Source organism: Triturus cristatus, chromosome 6 (genome assembly GCF_964204655.1).
Source record: "Triturus cristatus chromosome 6, aTriCri1.1, whole genome shotgun sequence".
NCBI classification, from domain to species: Eukaryota; Metazoa; Chordata; class Amphibia; order Caudata; family Salamandridae; genus Triturus; species Triturus cristatus.
Window position 1 is genome coordinate 924,005,601 of NC_140589.1, and position 16,594 is coordinate 924,022,194.

Consider the following 16,594-nt stretch of genomic DNA (forward strand, 5'->3'; position numbering starts at 1 on the left):
CTTTGTTTCAGGCTATGCACTGTAACCTACGTAGATTGTACTCATGTGACATATGTATACAGGTGTATGATTACTTTCTGTCTCTTCACCCTGCCCACAGCATCGTCGGGGGACACGGAGGGAGACATGGACACAGACGGCGCGGAGGGACCGAGCACCAGTGCCAGCGGTGACATCGGGGCTGGCACTTCGAGTGGGACAGATGCGGAGGAGAGTGAGCCCGGGGACCTGTCGACTGGCACAACAGAGTATGAAGCTGACGGGTCCGAGGATGATCTCTCCGAGTGGGCGGTGGCTGCACCACCATCTGACAGCAGCCCTACATCTGGCACCGCCCCCTCCATTGGCATCAGCCGCCTCCCACGTGCTCGTGTCCCTTCCCAACGTGCCCGGTCACCACATGTCTCCTTCCTGCCAGGCACCGCACCCCCTGCCCCTGTCTCCACTGCTGCCGCCAATGCTGAGTCTGTGGACATCCAGCGGCAGTTGCAGATTGGTCAGACTGCGATCCTTAATGTCCTCCATGGCCACAGCCAGGTCCTCAACAACATGGAGGCATACTTGGGGGGCATTCATTCATCGCAGGCTGACCAACGCAACTTGCTGAGGTCCATAGACTCCACACTGACTGCAGCAGTGGGTCTCCTGCAGCGCTACGTCCCACCCCCTACCCCTGCTCCTTCCACAATTCCCACTCCCATGCCTGTCCCACATACACCCAGACGTAAGCATGCACCCACCACAACAGACACAGGCACCACACCAGCAGGGAAGGTCCGCCGCACACCTCCTGACACGCACACACAGGGTGCAGTAGGCACACCCACTGGGTCGGGGGGCAAACGTGTGACACGCAGCCAGAGTGGGAGTCCGCATTCCACCCAATCCACTCCCTCCAAATCCCGTCCCCTCAGCTCTCCTGGCCACATCTCCCCCAAAGACTCCTTCATGGCCGCTCTGTCCCTGAGCCCCACAGTGACACCACCCCGCAAGCGGTCAAGGAGGTCCCCGGTCAGGGTGCTTGAGTCCCCCCCCCTGTCCACACCCTCCCCCAGTGGTGCTGCGACCCATCCCTCTGACCCCCCCCCCCCCTCCTTGGGGCCTGTGGTTCCTTCGGGTGCAGGGGAGTCCCTGGAGGACCTTGCCGAGGTCTGCAGCGCGCTCCTAGAATCCACCTTTGGCCCTGCCCCACCCCCTGTGGTGGAGTCCTCCATCCCTGCACCCACGACGCCTACCCTTCACCCTCCTGTCCCTGCGGTGCCTGTTTCTTCCCCCCCACATGATGCCCTGACCCCTGTGGAAGACAACGGATTGTAACTGTGCAGGCAAGCTAGGGGACACGCATCCCACTGTGTCCCCCATCCAGCTGGGACTCCTGGACTGCCCGATGGCCTTTGTTAATCTTGGACTTACGTCATACTAGTTTTTTGCTCATGCTGAATAAAGCTATTTATTTTTTGGCCTTGGAACACTCCTGCATTGCTGGCATTGCTGTTGGTGGGGCTGCTACATGGTTGTGGGTGTTGGTCATGTGTTGGGTGTGTGGGTAATGTAGTGGTGTGCTGCTCATAGGGGGGACCCTGGGATCTGTGTGCCATCACACGGTGTTAGCTACCTTTCTCCATTCATTTAAGCAGTTGCTGCATGTTGCAATTGTCCCAAGGTGTATTCCTTCCTCTGTGTACCCTGACTTCTTCCCTGCAGGGTGTCCCCTGACTTTAGCACAGAGCTGTGTGTCCATTAGCTGGGTGTGTGACGTAGTCCTTCACCTTTGCACATGCATGCTGAGCGATGTCTCCACCTGCATCATTCGTGGCATCCTTGGTAGTCATTGTACTTGTGTATGTGGCCTATTGACATGACTTCACGTGTACATGTTTTCTTTTCTGCGCTATGCATGCGTATACTCCCAGCCTCGCACACATGTGGTACATGTACTGCAGGGTCTTTTTGCACCTGACTGACATTTGTGGGCATGGTATCTGTGACTACTCCACCCTTTGCGTTCCATGGGCACTGCTGGGAGTGATAGGCACCCACCCCTCCTGTCTCTGGGCACTGCTGGGAGGACTCTGCACACACCCCTCCTGTTTCAGGGCACTGCTGGGAGTGATAGGCCCCCACCCCTCCTGTCTCAGGGCACTGCTGGGAGTGATAGGCCCCCACCCCTCCTGTCTCAGGGCACTGCTGGGAGGACTCTGCACCCACCCCTCCTGTCTCAGGGCACTGCTGGGAGGACTCTGCACCCACCCCTCCTGTCTCAGGACACTGCTGGGAGTGATAGGCACCCACCCCTCCTGTCTCAGGGCACTGCTGGGAGTGATAGGCACCCACCCCTCCTGTGTATGGGCACTGCTGGGAGGACTCTGCACCCACCCCTCCTGTCTCAGGGCACTGCTGGGAGGACTCTGCACCCACCCCTCCTGTCTCAGGACACTGCTGGGAGTGATAGGCACCCACCCCTCCTGTCTCAGGGCACTGCTGGTTAGTGATAGGCACCCACCCCTCCTGTGTCTGGGCACTGCTGGGAGGACTCTGAACCCACCCCTCCTGTCTCAGGACACTGCTGGGAGGACTCTGCACACACCCCTCCTGCGTCTGGGCACTGCTGGGAGGACTCTGCACACACCCTCCTGTCTCAGGGCACTGCTGGGAGGCCTCTGCACACACCCCTCCTGTCTCAGGGCACTGCTGGGAATGATAGGCCCCCACCCCTCCTGTCTCAGGGCCCTGCTGGGAGTGATAGGCCCCCACCCCTCCTGTCTCAGGGCACTGCTGGGAGGACTCTGCACCCACCCCTCCTGTCTCAGGGCACTGCTGGGAGGACTCTGCACCCACCCCTCCTGTCTCAGGACACTGCTGGGAGTGATAGGCACCCACCCCTCCTGTCTCAGGGCACTGCTGGGAGTGATAGGCACCCACCCCTCCTGTGTCTGGGCACTGCTGGGAGGACTCTGCACCCACCCCTCCTGTCTCAGGACACTGCTGGGAGGACTCTGCACACACCCCTCCTGCGTCTGGGCACTGCTGGGAGGACTCTGCACACACCCCTCCTGTCTCAGGGCACTGCTGGGAGGCCTCTGCACACACCCCTCCTGTCTCAGGGCACTGCTGGGAGTGATAGGCCCCCACCCCTCCTGTCTCAGGGCACTGCTGGGAGTGATAGGCCCCCACCCCTCCTGTCTCAGGGCACTGCTGGGAGGACTCTGCACCCACCTCTCCAATTTCACAATATGTACGCTCATGACATACACGGATGTGGGTACGCTCCATGCATTCGAGGTGGGGGTACGTGTCGTACTTACACTGTTGGGGTGGGGGTACGCTCTATACGTACGCGGGTGTGGGTACGGGTCGTACTTACACTGTTGGGGTGGGGGTACGCTCCATGCATTCGAGGTGAGGGTACGTGTCTTACTTACACTGTTGGGGTGGGGGTACGCTCCATACAGACGCGGGTGTGGGTACGGGTCGTACTTACACTGTTGGGGTGGGGGTACGCTGCATACGTACGCGGGTGTGGGTACGGGTCGTACTTACACTGTTGGGGTGGGGGTACGCTGCATACGTACGCGGGTGTGGGTACGGGTCGTACTTACACTGTTGGGGTGGGGGTACGCTCCATGCATTCGAGGTGAGGGTACGTGTCTTACTTACACTGTTGGGGTGGGGGTACGCTCATACGTACGCGGGTGTGGGTACGGGTCGTACTTACACTGTTGGGGTGGGGGTACGCTCCATACGTACGCGGGTGTGGGTACGGGTCATACTTACACTGTTGGGGTGGGGGTACGCTCCATACGTACGCGGATGTGGGTACGGGTCGTACTTACACTGTTGGGGTGGGGGTACGCTGCATACGTACGCGGGTGGGGGTACGGGTCGGACTTACACTGTTGGGGTGGGGGTACGCTCCATACGTACGCGGGTGTGGGTACGGGTCGTACTTACACTGTTGGGGTGGGGGTACGCTCCATACGTACGCGATTGTGGGTACGGGTCGTACTTACACTGTTGGGGTGGGGGTACGCTGCATACGTACGCGTGTGTGGGTACGGGTCGTACTTACACTGTTGGGGTGGGGGTACGCTCCATACGTACGCGTGTGTGGGTACGGGTCGTACTTACACTGTTGGGGTGGGGGTACGCTCCATACGTACGCAGGTGTGGGTACAGGTCGTACTTACACTGTTGGGGTGGGGGTACGCTCCATGCATACGGGGTGGGGGTAGGGTCCGTACATATCCGTCCCCACGCTATGTGATGCTTGTGCGGGCCGTACCCAGGCCTTTGCCACGTGGGTACGAGCCGTCCCGCCATTGTTGGGGTGACGTGGGTGTGGGCGTGGTACGACTCGTACCCACGCTCTTCAGGCGTGGGTACGGGACGTACCGGTCTGGTTGTGTTGCCGGTTCGCGTCGTGACGGACTTCCGTTGTGGCGGTCGCTGGCTTAGCTGGACACGCCCCCACCCCCTCGTAGTGACCAGGGCATGGGAGTCAGGTATGTCCTGGGCATGTGTGCTGTGTGACTTTGGTGGGGGGTTTGTGGCCTGCCCTGGTCCTGCCACCCCCACCCCACCCCACTTTCCCCCCTCCCTTAGTTGTTCTGACCTTCTGCGGCGTCTGCGTCCGAACCTGTAGAGGAGGTCGACTGCTATGAGGGCCGGGATGACACGTAGGTTCGGGTCCATGTCTGTCCGTCGCGTACGGGTCCTCCTTGTTCGCGTCGTCCTGTCTGTCCGTCGCGTACTGGTCCTCCTTGATCGCGTCGTCCTGTCTGTCCGTCGCGTACTGGTACTCCTTGTTCGCGTCGTCCTGTCGCGTACTGGTCCTCCGTGTCGCGTCGTCCTGTCTGTCCGTCGCGTACTGGTGGTCCTTGTTCGCGTCATCCTGATTTCCCGGCAGTTTTTGGCAGCCGGAAAATATTCACCGTGCGGGATGACGTCGGTGCGAATCGTAATTCCTGGTTCGTGAATGGCAGGCTGCGAGCGTCCCGACGTCACATCGGCGCTTTCCCGGATCGCATTTGTAGGTTTATTTTGTTCGGTCGGGCTGTTTTACGATTCGTACGGAAATGGTGTTCCCGTGCGAATAGTGATTCCATGTTTGTAAATTTTGACGACCGGGTACGCGTCGGACGGAGAATACGCTCCGACCGACGGTTCGTACCCGGTTTTTACAGGATCGTGATCGGCGCCTTAGTGTTTTGCGGATAAATCAAGTTGTAGAACTGTACATTTCCTTATTTATTTAACTGATAGAAATGTAGTCTTACTTTGATGTCTGTCAAGTTTTAGCTATTTAAACTGCCAAATATTTCATAAAAATACATCCACAGGTAAATATTAGCATTATTTCACAAATTTGTGTTGACATATGGCGGTATTTAAAGAAATTTCGTCCTGTTTTTTAACTTCCCATGCTATCCTTCTGCTCAGCTGTTGGGCTATAATTCATGAAAGACAGCATGGGGAGTCACTTAAAAGAAGCCCAGTTTTCTGTATTTCTCCACTTTAAAAAAAATAAATGCAGACAGAAAACACATTGCTTTCTGTCTGTATTTATCTGTAAAAATCCGTAAAAACTGAAAACCCGGAGCCTTAATTATGATCTGATATGGAGCAGGAGAGATACAGTGTGTGCCAAACTATGAACATTCAGGGTCCAGAGAAACAGATCTAGGCAGACATGAACCTTGTGGAGCCATTCTTTAAACGCACAGGCTGTGTGAATAGTTTGGGAGTCACGGACTGGAGGGTGCAACCAGTCCAGTTGGGTATGGGACATGCAATGAAAGTCCTCCTCTATTATGGATGAAGTAGTCAGATATGGTGCTAATGCGTCGTGACAGGTTCTCTAAGAATATGCTCTGTTCTATGTTTGAGGTTAAATGCTTACTATAGTCATAGCTCGCCCTCGAGTCCCCCCTCACAACCACAAACCAACCACAACGGCAAACCATTGGTAGAACTCTGGGTCTACCAATTTATATAACAGTTGGAAGGGCACTCCCGATCTAATACAGATTAGGACCCCCTTGTCATAGGTAAAAAATGTGGTGTAGTATGCCTTGCCTCTCCATCAGTACTGTAGTACAATTACCTCTTTGTCTGTCAAATGTGTCTCCTACAAGACTGTTATTTGGACACTTCTCCTGTTCAAGTAAGAGAACACTTTATAACATTTTGACATGATATGCATTCCCTGGATGTTCCACAATAAGCATTTGTATGTCATCTGCCCTGCCGTGGGTGTTTTTTGATAAAACGTCATTACACAGTCAGTCTCTCTTTCAATCTCCAGACCCACAGCCCCAGCATGCACAGTATGGACACAATGCACATTGTTGTAAGACTCATCAATCACCAACTTTCAAAACTAGTGTGCCAACTCCCCCTCCTCAGGACAAGCAGAATAATATCACCCATCCAAACAGTGACATAAAATCAAACCAGTCGTAAAAGTTATTCCACACTACATGTGAGTGAAGGGGGTGACCAATGAGTACCCCCGGCTATCATACTCCCCATCCAGCTTTTTACAATAGTATTGCAAGTTCAGCCCATTGCTCAATGCCCAATAGACTTCTCAGGTGCCCCATGTGAGGGACCACCAAATTATTGTACTATACTACTCCTCCAACTCATTACCAGTTCGTCATACAGTTCATATGATGTCATCGACGATTTTGGTGTTACCATGGGCATTTCTAGGCTCGAACTCTCCGAAGCATTGGAGCAGTGTTTAGAGTCTGAATCTTGTATGGAAGGACTCCGCTCTAGTGATGAAGGCCTTTTCCTCTTTCCACTCATCCTGGCTACCACTTCCATTGCGCTCTGCTTTCCAAATTGTACTTCAGCCTGCGAAGGGGCAGCAGAGCCGCGTTGCAATCTTTTATGTCGAAGGCCAGTACGACGAACTCGCTGCTGTCGAGGACTCCTGTCAGAACTTGGCACTCCTTGGCAGTCCAGCCAGTCCCAGACTTCCTGCGGTGAATGGAAGAATTGCGCCCCCTCTGCGGTCGCCACTCTCAGCCTCACAGTGAACAGCATTGCGTACTTGAAGTTTAGCTGTCGTAGCTTCTTAGCATCCTGGAACAATGCTCCTTGCCTCTGGACATCTCTGGAGAAGTCAGGGAAAATTCGTACAAGAGCATTGTCGACTCGGAACTCCTCCTTTCATCGGGCTTGCACCAGAATATGATCACGATCTTTGTAGTATATTAGTCGAGGAACTACCAGTCTTGGTGGGGCTCTGGGCTGAGTAGGTCTCGATGGGACTCAGTGTGCCCGCTCAAGTGCACAGAAGGCAGAGAGGCCCTCAGGCGCAACCTCTGTGCGTAACCAGTTCTCAAGATAATCCATCATACTGTTGCCCTCCACCTTCTCAGGTAGTTCCACCACCCGGATATTATTGCGACAGGAGTGATTTTCTGCATCCACTGCCCGTATTTCAAGTGTCTTAACCTTAGCTTCCACTGCTGTTAGTTGCTCCTTCATCATGGTAATGGCAGGCGGGAGTTCCCCCAGAGTACACTCATTCATGGTTACTCTCTCTACAAGGCATTTATGATCATCTTGGGGAAAGCCCAGGTCTGTGCTAATAGTATCTATTTTGGATTCCAGTATCTCACGAAAGGCTGTTATAGCTTGAAGTATGTCATGTAGAGTGGGATCTCTAGGAGGCTCTACAGGCTGGAATGTGTTCTCGGTCAGCTGTGTTCCCAGGATCTTGGACACGCCTGCGGGTAGTCTTGCCCATGATTCTCAATAGCAAGCTAATGCCAACTGACTCAACCTCTCTGCACTCCAGTACTCGGCTAAATACAGCCCCTTTAATATAGCAGGCCAGGGTCTCCTCACACAGTTCCGCTAGTAGTGAAGATGGAGAGTCCTAAGGAGCTTCAATCAGAAATCAATGAACCACACATTGCAATGTTGTCCTATCCAGGAACAGCAGGGGCCCAAACTCCTGCCATGTCGATTAAGGATCACTTAGACGCAGGCATCATCTCCCGCTCAGAGCAAGAGATTCATAGCCAAATCCAGGGCTAGTCCCTCAGCAATTTCTTTAAAGGTATTGACTGCAATACATTTCCTGGGCAGCTTTGTTGGCCCTCCTTTTACAAAGGAATGTTGGCAGAGAAGTGTTTTAAAATCATGAGCCTGTCGCTGTCTTATCACTCTCACCTCGCAGCTCTGGGGCAGGGCCTCTTCTGTACAGCCTCCTCTGGTTGTCACAAGCACAGTGATGTGTTGGGCAGAGATAGGCTGCTCCTTCAGGCCAAGTTCTAAGTTACCCTCACGGCAGCCATCCGAGGTCGTTGTCAGGCCCAGAGGTGGGTTGCGGCACCCGGCAATCCCCAAGGCCTCCTTACATACACTTCAGCAAAATCCCAGCAATATTGAAGTCAGAGGACCAAAAGGCCTGATAGGTGAAAACGGTGCCCCATCTATGCAAGGACCTACTGGCCTCTACTACAGGTACCTCCGACGCCGCGCATGTAACGTTTCCGCGGGAATGTTTTTGTGACTGGTATGTGCAGCGTTATATGGGCCTCACCGTGGTTCCGCATCGCAGGGCCCTCTAAGTCCTCCTTTGCCCACAGCGGTCCACAGCTGGCAAGACCCCAGTTGGGCCAGAGTCTCCAGCCACACTGGTCGCAGTTGCCCAGGCCATCAAGTCAGTACTGCTCTGCCTGCCTCTCACCCCTGTCAGGCATTGCACAGCATTTCGTCAGGCTCACAGGCTGCATGTACCTTCTTCTAGCATTGTGACATTTGCAGTCATATGAGCTCAGCTCTGGTTCCAAGCCAGATCTTGGCAGCTCTGCCGGGTACAGGGTCATTCGATTCCACAGCAGCATTGCCGTCCTCAGCCAGAGATCCCCATTGCCTGCATCTCTATATATCTTTGATTTGAGCGGGTGCCGCCATTTTGTGCTCGGCCACACCAGCATAGTTTGTCTTTTCTCTCAGAGTGATGCCGCCCCAAAAATGGATTCTGCTGTTCCGGCTATGACATCTTCAGTGGCAGGCCAGTGCAGAGTGGGTAATTAGGGCTCTTGAGCTGGTCTCATTGCATCAGGGTGGCGCTGGATGCGGGTCGGTCGAGCAGAGATCCGAGAAATGCTGCTAACTCCATTGACGTCAGGCAACATTCCGCTTGATGTTTCAGTCTCTAGATCAACATTTGGATTGTGTGATGGTAGTTTTGGAAATTCTGGGACAGAGTGGCTTGACTAAAGCCAGCAAGTGTAAGTTTGCGAGGACTGAGATAAACTATTTGGGTCATCTAATCCCTAGTGAGGATTAAGCCAAAATTGGAATTAGTTCAGATTATTCAAAGTTTCTCAACTGCTACTAAAAAATAGGAGGGACAAACATTTGTGGGTATGGCTGAATTTTACTCTCACTGTATTCCCAATGTTGCTAGTAAAACTGTTATTATCTGCTAATTGTTTAAGAAAAGTGCACAGTTTAACTGGGCGCCAAATTGTTGAGCAGAGTTTAATTTGATTAAGGAAGCTCCAAAGTTGAGCAGTGTTGACCCAACTCTTCCTTGTAATCTAGTTTCCGTAGGCAGTGAAAAAAGAATAGAAGCATTGTTGAATTAGGTGAAGAAAATAAGTGAGTGCACCATTGTGTTTACCTCTAGAGAGTAGTGTGGATCAGAACTTAAATACTCCACAATAAAGATGGAATATTTAGCTGCTGTAGGAAAGTGCCCTTTTTGTATGGTCACGACCCCCAATTTTTACTCCAGTGCTGATAGTTATGACTCCGAAAGTGCATTGGAGCCTGCTGCCCAGGCCCTAATGCCAGTGCTCTCTTCTTAAAACTAATACAAGTGAATTGGTAACCCCCTTACAAGCCCCTGATAAATGATACCATTAGTACCCAGGGGATGGGAGTTAAATGGTTCACCAGGACCTGAAACACTGTTTGTGTGACCCGAGTGACCTAAGTAAATGTTGCAGGGATTCTGCTCATGCACAGAACTATGCGCAGGAAACCAGGACCTCAGTGAATTGCGGTGTAACAAAAACTCACCTCAGTCCTCAGAACCCCTATTCGACTAGCATCTGTGTCTCATTCGTTCGCCGTATCATCTCGAAGCTACCAATGATTAGACAACCCAGAACAAGCGACTTAGGGGCCGATTCCCATCCGGGCCGGAAGGGCACCAAACGCGATCCGGCCGGAAAAACTACGAGCCGTACGCGTGTTTTCCTGCCGACTCGTATAGTTGTACGAGCGAGCAAGTACGATGCGAACTACCTGAAATTCACCGAACCACTCCATACGTCTCGGTCGGAAGCTAACCGTGGCGTGCAATGGATGCGATTTACAACCGAGCCAGTACGATGCACGCGTCGGACAGCCTGTGCGAGCCGGAGTGTACGGCTCGCAAAAGCTCCCAGAGTCGGACTTCGGGGGTCTGCGTCGGCCCCCCTGACACCCGCAGCCTTACGACTCGGACACAGGGGGAGACCTATGGGTCTCCCCAACACAGGCATGTACGGTGCTGATGGCACCAACGCATACCCACTGTTGGGGGCGCACTTGTTCGAGACGTAACCATTCAGTCAATGGAAGCGCATGTACACATCGTACAACTGGCTCCCATTGACTTCTATAGGAGTCTGACCGAACCGAGTCCAACAGCATACGTGGGCATCGTACTCGCTCGGTCGGACTGTAGAGGTCCGGCTCGGTTGGGAAACACTCCGGATCCGACTCGGTCAGAGTGCTTTCCGACCGGATCGGAATCGGCCCCTAAGAGTACTCTCAGGAATGGTGGGAATCAGAAACACCTTTTCGTTATTAGTCTCATATCAGTCCACAACAAGAGTAATCAGAGACACATTATAGTTTAAAAGGTTTATTTTTAACTACTTGCCCTAAAATGCAGTACTTTGGCTAACATAAGCAGACAAATGATTAAAAATAAAACCATCAGCATTGTTACAATACCATATAAAATGAAGGGAGAAATTATGTTATAAATGATAGTGGATTATAGTCACCCTTCCTTCAAAAGAAAGCTAGTTTTATTAAACTAATAGAAGGTCTTTAGGTTTGAATGGGGAACCCCATACCGTAAATATCAGCTTAGGTGAATCACATCACAGGATCAGCTCTTCTCTGTGTCTGTAAAAGGTCTTCTCCAAAGTGTCTGAATCATGCATGCAAACTGCAATATTAAAGGCACTCGAGTTTCAGATATTTGCAGCTGTGTGCGTGTTATGGCTAGAGCATGGGCCGATCAACATGAATTCTAAAGCATACATTGTTATTTGGCCCTGACGGCTTCTGCACACAGTGTTCAGACCAAGGTAGCGGTGCACGTCTAGGGATGTGAACAACAGACCATTCCCATGTGAAGGAAAAGCAAGCAAGCATTTTTCTTATAATAACAGCTACCTGCAGTGTCGTGTGCAAAAGCAGCTAAAGTGGCAAGATGGTGTTTTAAATATAAGACGCTCATGCTAACATAGCAATGTGTGTACCTGGAACTCCGCCTCCACTACACCCTCCCTTGATCGGACCACGAACAAATAGGGATACAAATTAGGAACGCAGAGTTCAATTTCGACAGAGACAGAACCAAGTTCATGTATTGTCCATCCATATAATTGGTAGTGAAAGTTCGAAAAACTCGCTTGAAAAATGAAAAAGAAGGAAAAAAATATGTAACATCTCTCGCAAAGGCTAGGCCGAGCCTAGATGTGAAGTAAAAAAATGGAAAAAACTCCAAAACTTGTGGTTTGACTATTGGAAGATGGACAACTTCCAAGTTAATCCATCAACTTGTAAGCACAATAAGTGTCGACAGCCTCCAAGAGGAAGTCATTATAATGTGCTGTAAAAGATTCCGCCATCCAGTCTAACAAAGTAAATGAACATACATGTTCCTCGATAACTGGAGCCTCTAGCACAATCAGAGGACAACTTGCGTGTTCTTCAAGATAACTTCTCGCCAAGAAGTCATACGTTGCCGTATTGAAATCCCAATTCCCTAGGACTCCATGTGCCACTCCACAGGCCATAATCCCGATACCAGAACAGTCCAACTCATGAGCCACTAAGGGACCCATCAGTTGATCAGAATCCGGGGCAGGAGACACCGAGTTCGACAGGCACAAATACAGAGTCCATTCGAAAGGACAATCTAGGCAATGAAAAACAGTTTGCACGCAAGTAAAGTAGGAAAACCGGAAGGACAATCCATAGGCCACGCTTAAAGTTGCCAGTGGTAATGTTCCATAATATTCAAGCATCCGGTTACGCAGTTGGAGCTGCCGGGGCAGGCTGTCGTGTGACACATATTGTGCAGCCATTGCGCAGCAAGCAGACCAACAGGAGCACACTAGTCGTGAGGGCGAGAACCAACGGAAGCCCGCCGAAGACGCTGGAAAAAATAGAATGAAAAAATGCCGGTATCACACCAAAGATTGTCTGAAATTAGGTCACGAGGTCGGAGCCCACAACCTTGAAAAAATGCACCAAGCCAGTTGTTGACGAGGCATTGAATATAGTATGAATCAGAGCACCGAAATGAAGGGGGAGATCAGTATTTAAAAGCGCATGCACCTCGGTGCGGGTGTAAACTACGTGAAGGACGAATGTTTCACGGTGTTAGACGGACCGGGAGGGTCGGCCGAGGTCAGGGGGAGAGGTCTCCGGGGAGAGCCGTCTCCAGCGATCGTACAGACAAGTGACTTCCCCCCCACAGACAGACACCACACAAGGATAAGATTTAGTGTTCTTTATATGCACTTCTTAAGGTACGATGAAATAGTACAAGGAGGTCTGGACTCAGGGGTCCCCTCGATTTAGGTCTCTTAGGATAGGGAAGGGGAAGCGGGACAGTCTGTTTACCAGTCAGGTAGTTCGGATGAGATGATGGTTAGCCCACAATCCTCGAGCTTGGTGGTGTAGCTGGTACGGGCCGCGCCAGCGCCAGCAGGTCCCGGTAGAGATGGTCGATACACGGTCCGCGGCAGCGCCAGCAGGTCCCAGTGAAGATGGTCGAGGTACGGTCCGCGGCAGCGCCAGCAGGTCCCGGTGAAGATGGTCGAGGTACGGTCCGCGGCAGCGCCAGCAGGTCCCGGTGAAGATGGTCGTTACAACGGGCCGCGGCAGCGCCAGCAGGTCCCGACGGGGATGGATGTTGCAGAAGGCCACGGCAGCGCCAGCAGGCAGGACGATAGTTCGCAAGATAGGGCTACGGCAGCGCCAGTAGTCCGTCCAGGCTGAGTTCTCTCGGTGTCTCTCGACTCCAGGATACAACTGCCATCCTGCTCCGGAGCTGCTCCAGTTATAGGGCAGGCGCCCTTTGATGTCCGGGTCCTCGCACTTGGAGGTCGGAGGGTCCGGGATGAAGGTGTCCAGACACCCAGCAGGGGGTGGAGCCAGCGCCTGGGGGAGCTGGAGGCGATCGGCACCTGGCGGGGGAAGAGCTCTTGACGCTTCGTTCTCCCATTGACCTGCCAAGTGGTCCGCTCACCTCCTGGGTGGATGGTGGTGCCGGGATGTCGGGGCCGGCCAGGCCCAGGGTTAGGGTCGGGGGGAGGCCACGCGACCTCGTGGTGCAGGGCCCAAGATGGCGGCTTGACCCGGCCGGGGAAGCCGGTGGGGCTGGGCCCCGTGATGCATGGAGGTCCGAGGGCAGAAGTTCCGTCGGGAGACGGGGTGCAGGTGCTTTTCGTGGGTCACGCCTGGCGGCCCGGAGCTTGGGCCCTATCGTGCGGGGAGGGAGCAAGCCCTTCGTGTGGCCTGTCCAACATGCGTCCCCCCCAGCTGAAGGCGGGGAGAGTCACCCATCTTCTTGGGGACTCTCCTCGTCGAGGCGGAAAAATCGTGACAGGCCATCCGCGTTGGCGTGATCTTGGCCCGGTCGGTGCTCCACGGTGAAGTCCATTCCCTGCAGGGAAATGGACCAGCGCAATAGTTTTGGGTTCTCCCCCCGCATCTGCATCAGCCACTGCAGGGGTCGATGGTCGGTTTGTACCCGGAAGTGGGTACCGAAGAGGTAAGGCCGGAGCTTTTTGAGGGCCCATACCACTGCGAAGGCCTCCCTCTCGATGGTGCTCCAGCGTTGTTCTCGGGCCAGGAGACGCCGACTGATGAAGGCCACCGGCTGGTCATGACCCTCGGGGTTTAATTGAGAAAGAACGGCCCCGATGCCGTGGTCGGAGGCGTCTGTCTGTACCACGAACTCCTGACTGTAATCGGGGGCCTGGAGCACAGGGGCGGTGCACAGGGCGGCCTTCAGCCTCTCGAAGGCCGCTTGACAATCGGGGGTCCAGTTAATCCGCCTTGGTTGGTTCTTGGACGTGAGACCCGTGAGGGGCCCCACGATGCTGCCGTAGTCCTTCACGAACCGCCGGTAGTAGCCGGTGAGCCCCAAGAAGGCTCGGACCTCGGTCTGGGTGACGGGGGGCTGCCAGGACTGGATGGCAGCAATCTTAAGTTGCAGCGGGGCCACCAGCCCGCTTCCCACTTGGTGCCCAAGGTAGGTCACGGACCCTTGGCCAATTTGGCATTTGCCGGCCTTAATTGTGAGGCCGGCCCGCTGGAGGGCCTGTAGGACCTCTTGGAGGTGGAGGAGGTGGTCGGACCAGTGGCGGCTGTATACAGCGATATCGTCCAGGTAGGCAGCGCTGAACTCTTCGAGCCCCGCCAAGACCTGGTTCACAAGGCGTTGAAACGTGGCGGGGGCATTCTTCATGCCGAAGGGCATGACCTTGAATTGGTAGTGGCCATTGGGGGTAGAGAAGGCTGACCGTTCCTGGGCCCGGGGTGTGAGACCGATCTGCCAGTAGCCCGCTGTTAGGTCGAAGATACTGAGGTAGCGGGCGGCCCCCAGCCGGTCGATCAGTTCGTCCGCTCGGGGGATCGGATGAGCGTCGGTCCGGGTGACAGCGTTCAAGCCCCGGTAGTCGACGCAGAATCTCAGTTCAGGTGTGGTGCCGGGGGCAGCGGCTTTGGGAACCAATACAACCGGGCTGGCCCAGGGACTGTCCGAGGGCTCGATGACCCCGATCGTGAGCATTTTGGCCACTTCCTCCTGTATGCAGGCCCGTACCCGATCTGGTACGCGGTAGGCCCGGTGTCGAATAGGGGGACTGTCCCCGGTGTCCACGTCGTGCGAACACCACGGGGTGACCCCGGGGGTAAGGGAGAACAGTGCAGCGAACCGCAGCAGGAGGTTTCGGCAGCCCTGGCGTTGCTCCGAGGTGAGGGCGTCAGAGAGTCGGACCCCGTCCACGGAGCCGTCATTCTCCTGAGTCTTCAGGAGATCCGGGAGGGGTTCGGAGTCTTCCTCTGCCCCACTGTCCTTAGCCATCAGGAGGCTGAGTTCTGAGCGCACAAAGTGTGGTTTGAGTCGGTTGGTGTGGAGGACCCGAAGGGGGTTTTGGGAGGTCCCCATGTCGATGAGGTAAGTGACGGGGCTTTTGCGCTCGACCACTTTGAAGGGCCCCGTCCACTTATCTTGCAAGGCACAGGGTTCGGTGGGGGACATCACCCACACTTGTTGACCAGGCTCGAACTCAACGGAGGCGGCATTGTGATCATACCATCTCTTCATGTCCTCCTGGCTGGCCTCGAGGTTCGCCTTGGCCATCTCTCTGAAGCGCCGGGTCTGATTGCGTAGGGCCAGGAGGTATTTGAAGACGTCTGGAGGAGTCTTTAGGGGGGCCATCTCCCAACCTTCCTTGACTAGGCTGAGGGGCCCTCGCACAGGGTGCCCGTACAGGAGTTCGAAAGGGCTAAAGCCGAGGGACTTCTGGGGGACCTCTCGGTAGGCGAAGAGGAGGCACGGGAGTAGTACATCCCACTGGCGACGGAGGGGCTCTTCCAATCCCCCAATCATCCCCTTGAGAGTGCGGTTAAAACGCTCCACTAGTCCGTTCTCTTGGGGGTGATAGGGGGTCGTGAATCTGTAGGTGACCCCGCATTGTTGCCAGAGGGACTTCATGTATTTGGAGATAAAGTTCGTGCCTCGGTCGCTGACGACTTCTCGGGGGAAGCCCACCCGGGAGAAGATCCCCATTAGGGCCCGGCCAACCACCGGAGCTGTCACGGTCCGTAGGGGCACCGCCTCGGGGTAGCGGGTGGCATGGTCCACTAGTACCAGGATGAACCTGTGTCCTTGTGCCGTGCGGGGGTCCAGAGGCCCCACAATGTCTATTCCTACCCTTTCGAACGGGGTGGTGACCACAGGGAAGGGTTGCAGAGGGGCTTTCAGCTTCCGACCACTCTTCCCGCTGGCTTGGCATGTGGGGCAGGACCGGCAGTGGTTCAGGACGTCGTTCCTCATTTTCGGCCAGAAAAAGTGGGTCACTAGGCGACTGTAAGTTTTGTCCTGGCCCAGGTGTCCAGCCAGGGGGACATCGTGGGCCAGGTTGAGTAGGAAGTCTCTGAAGCGGAGAGGTACCACCAGCACTCGACCGGCCCCTAGCTCTGCGATTCTTTGTTCGCTGTATAGCAGGTCGTTATCCCAGTAGACCCAGTGAGATCCGGTGGGGTCCCCTGCGTTCTGGGCGCTGGCTTGTTGGCGGAGTCCCTCGAGGGAGGGGCAGGT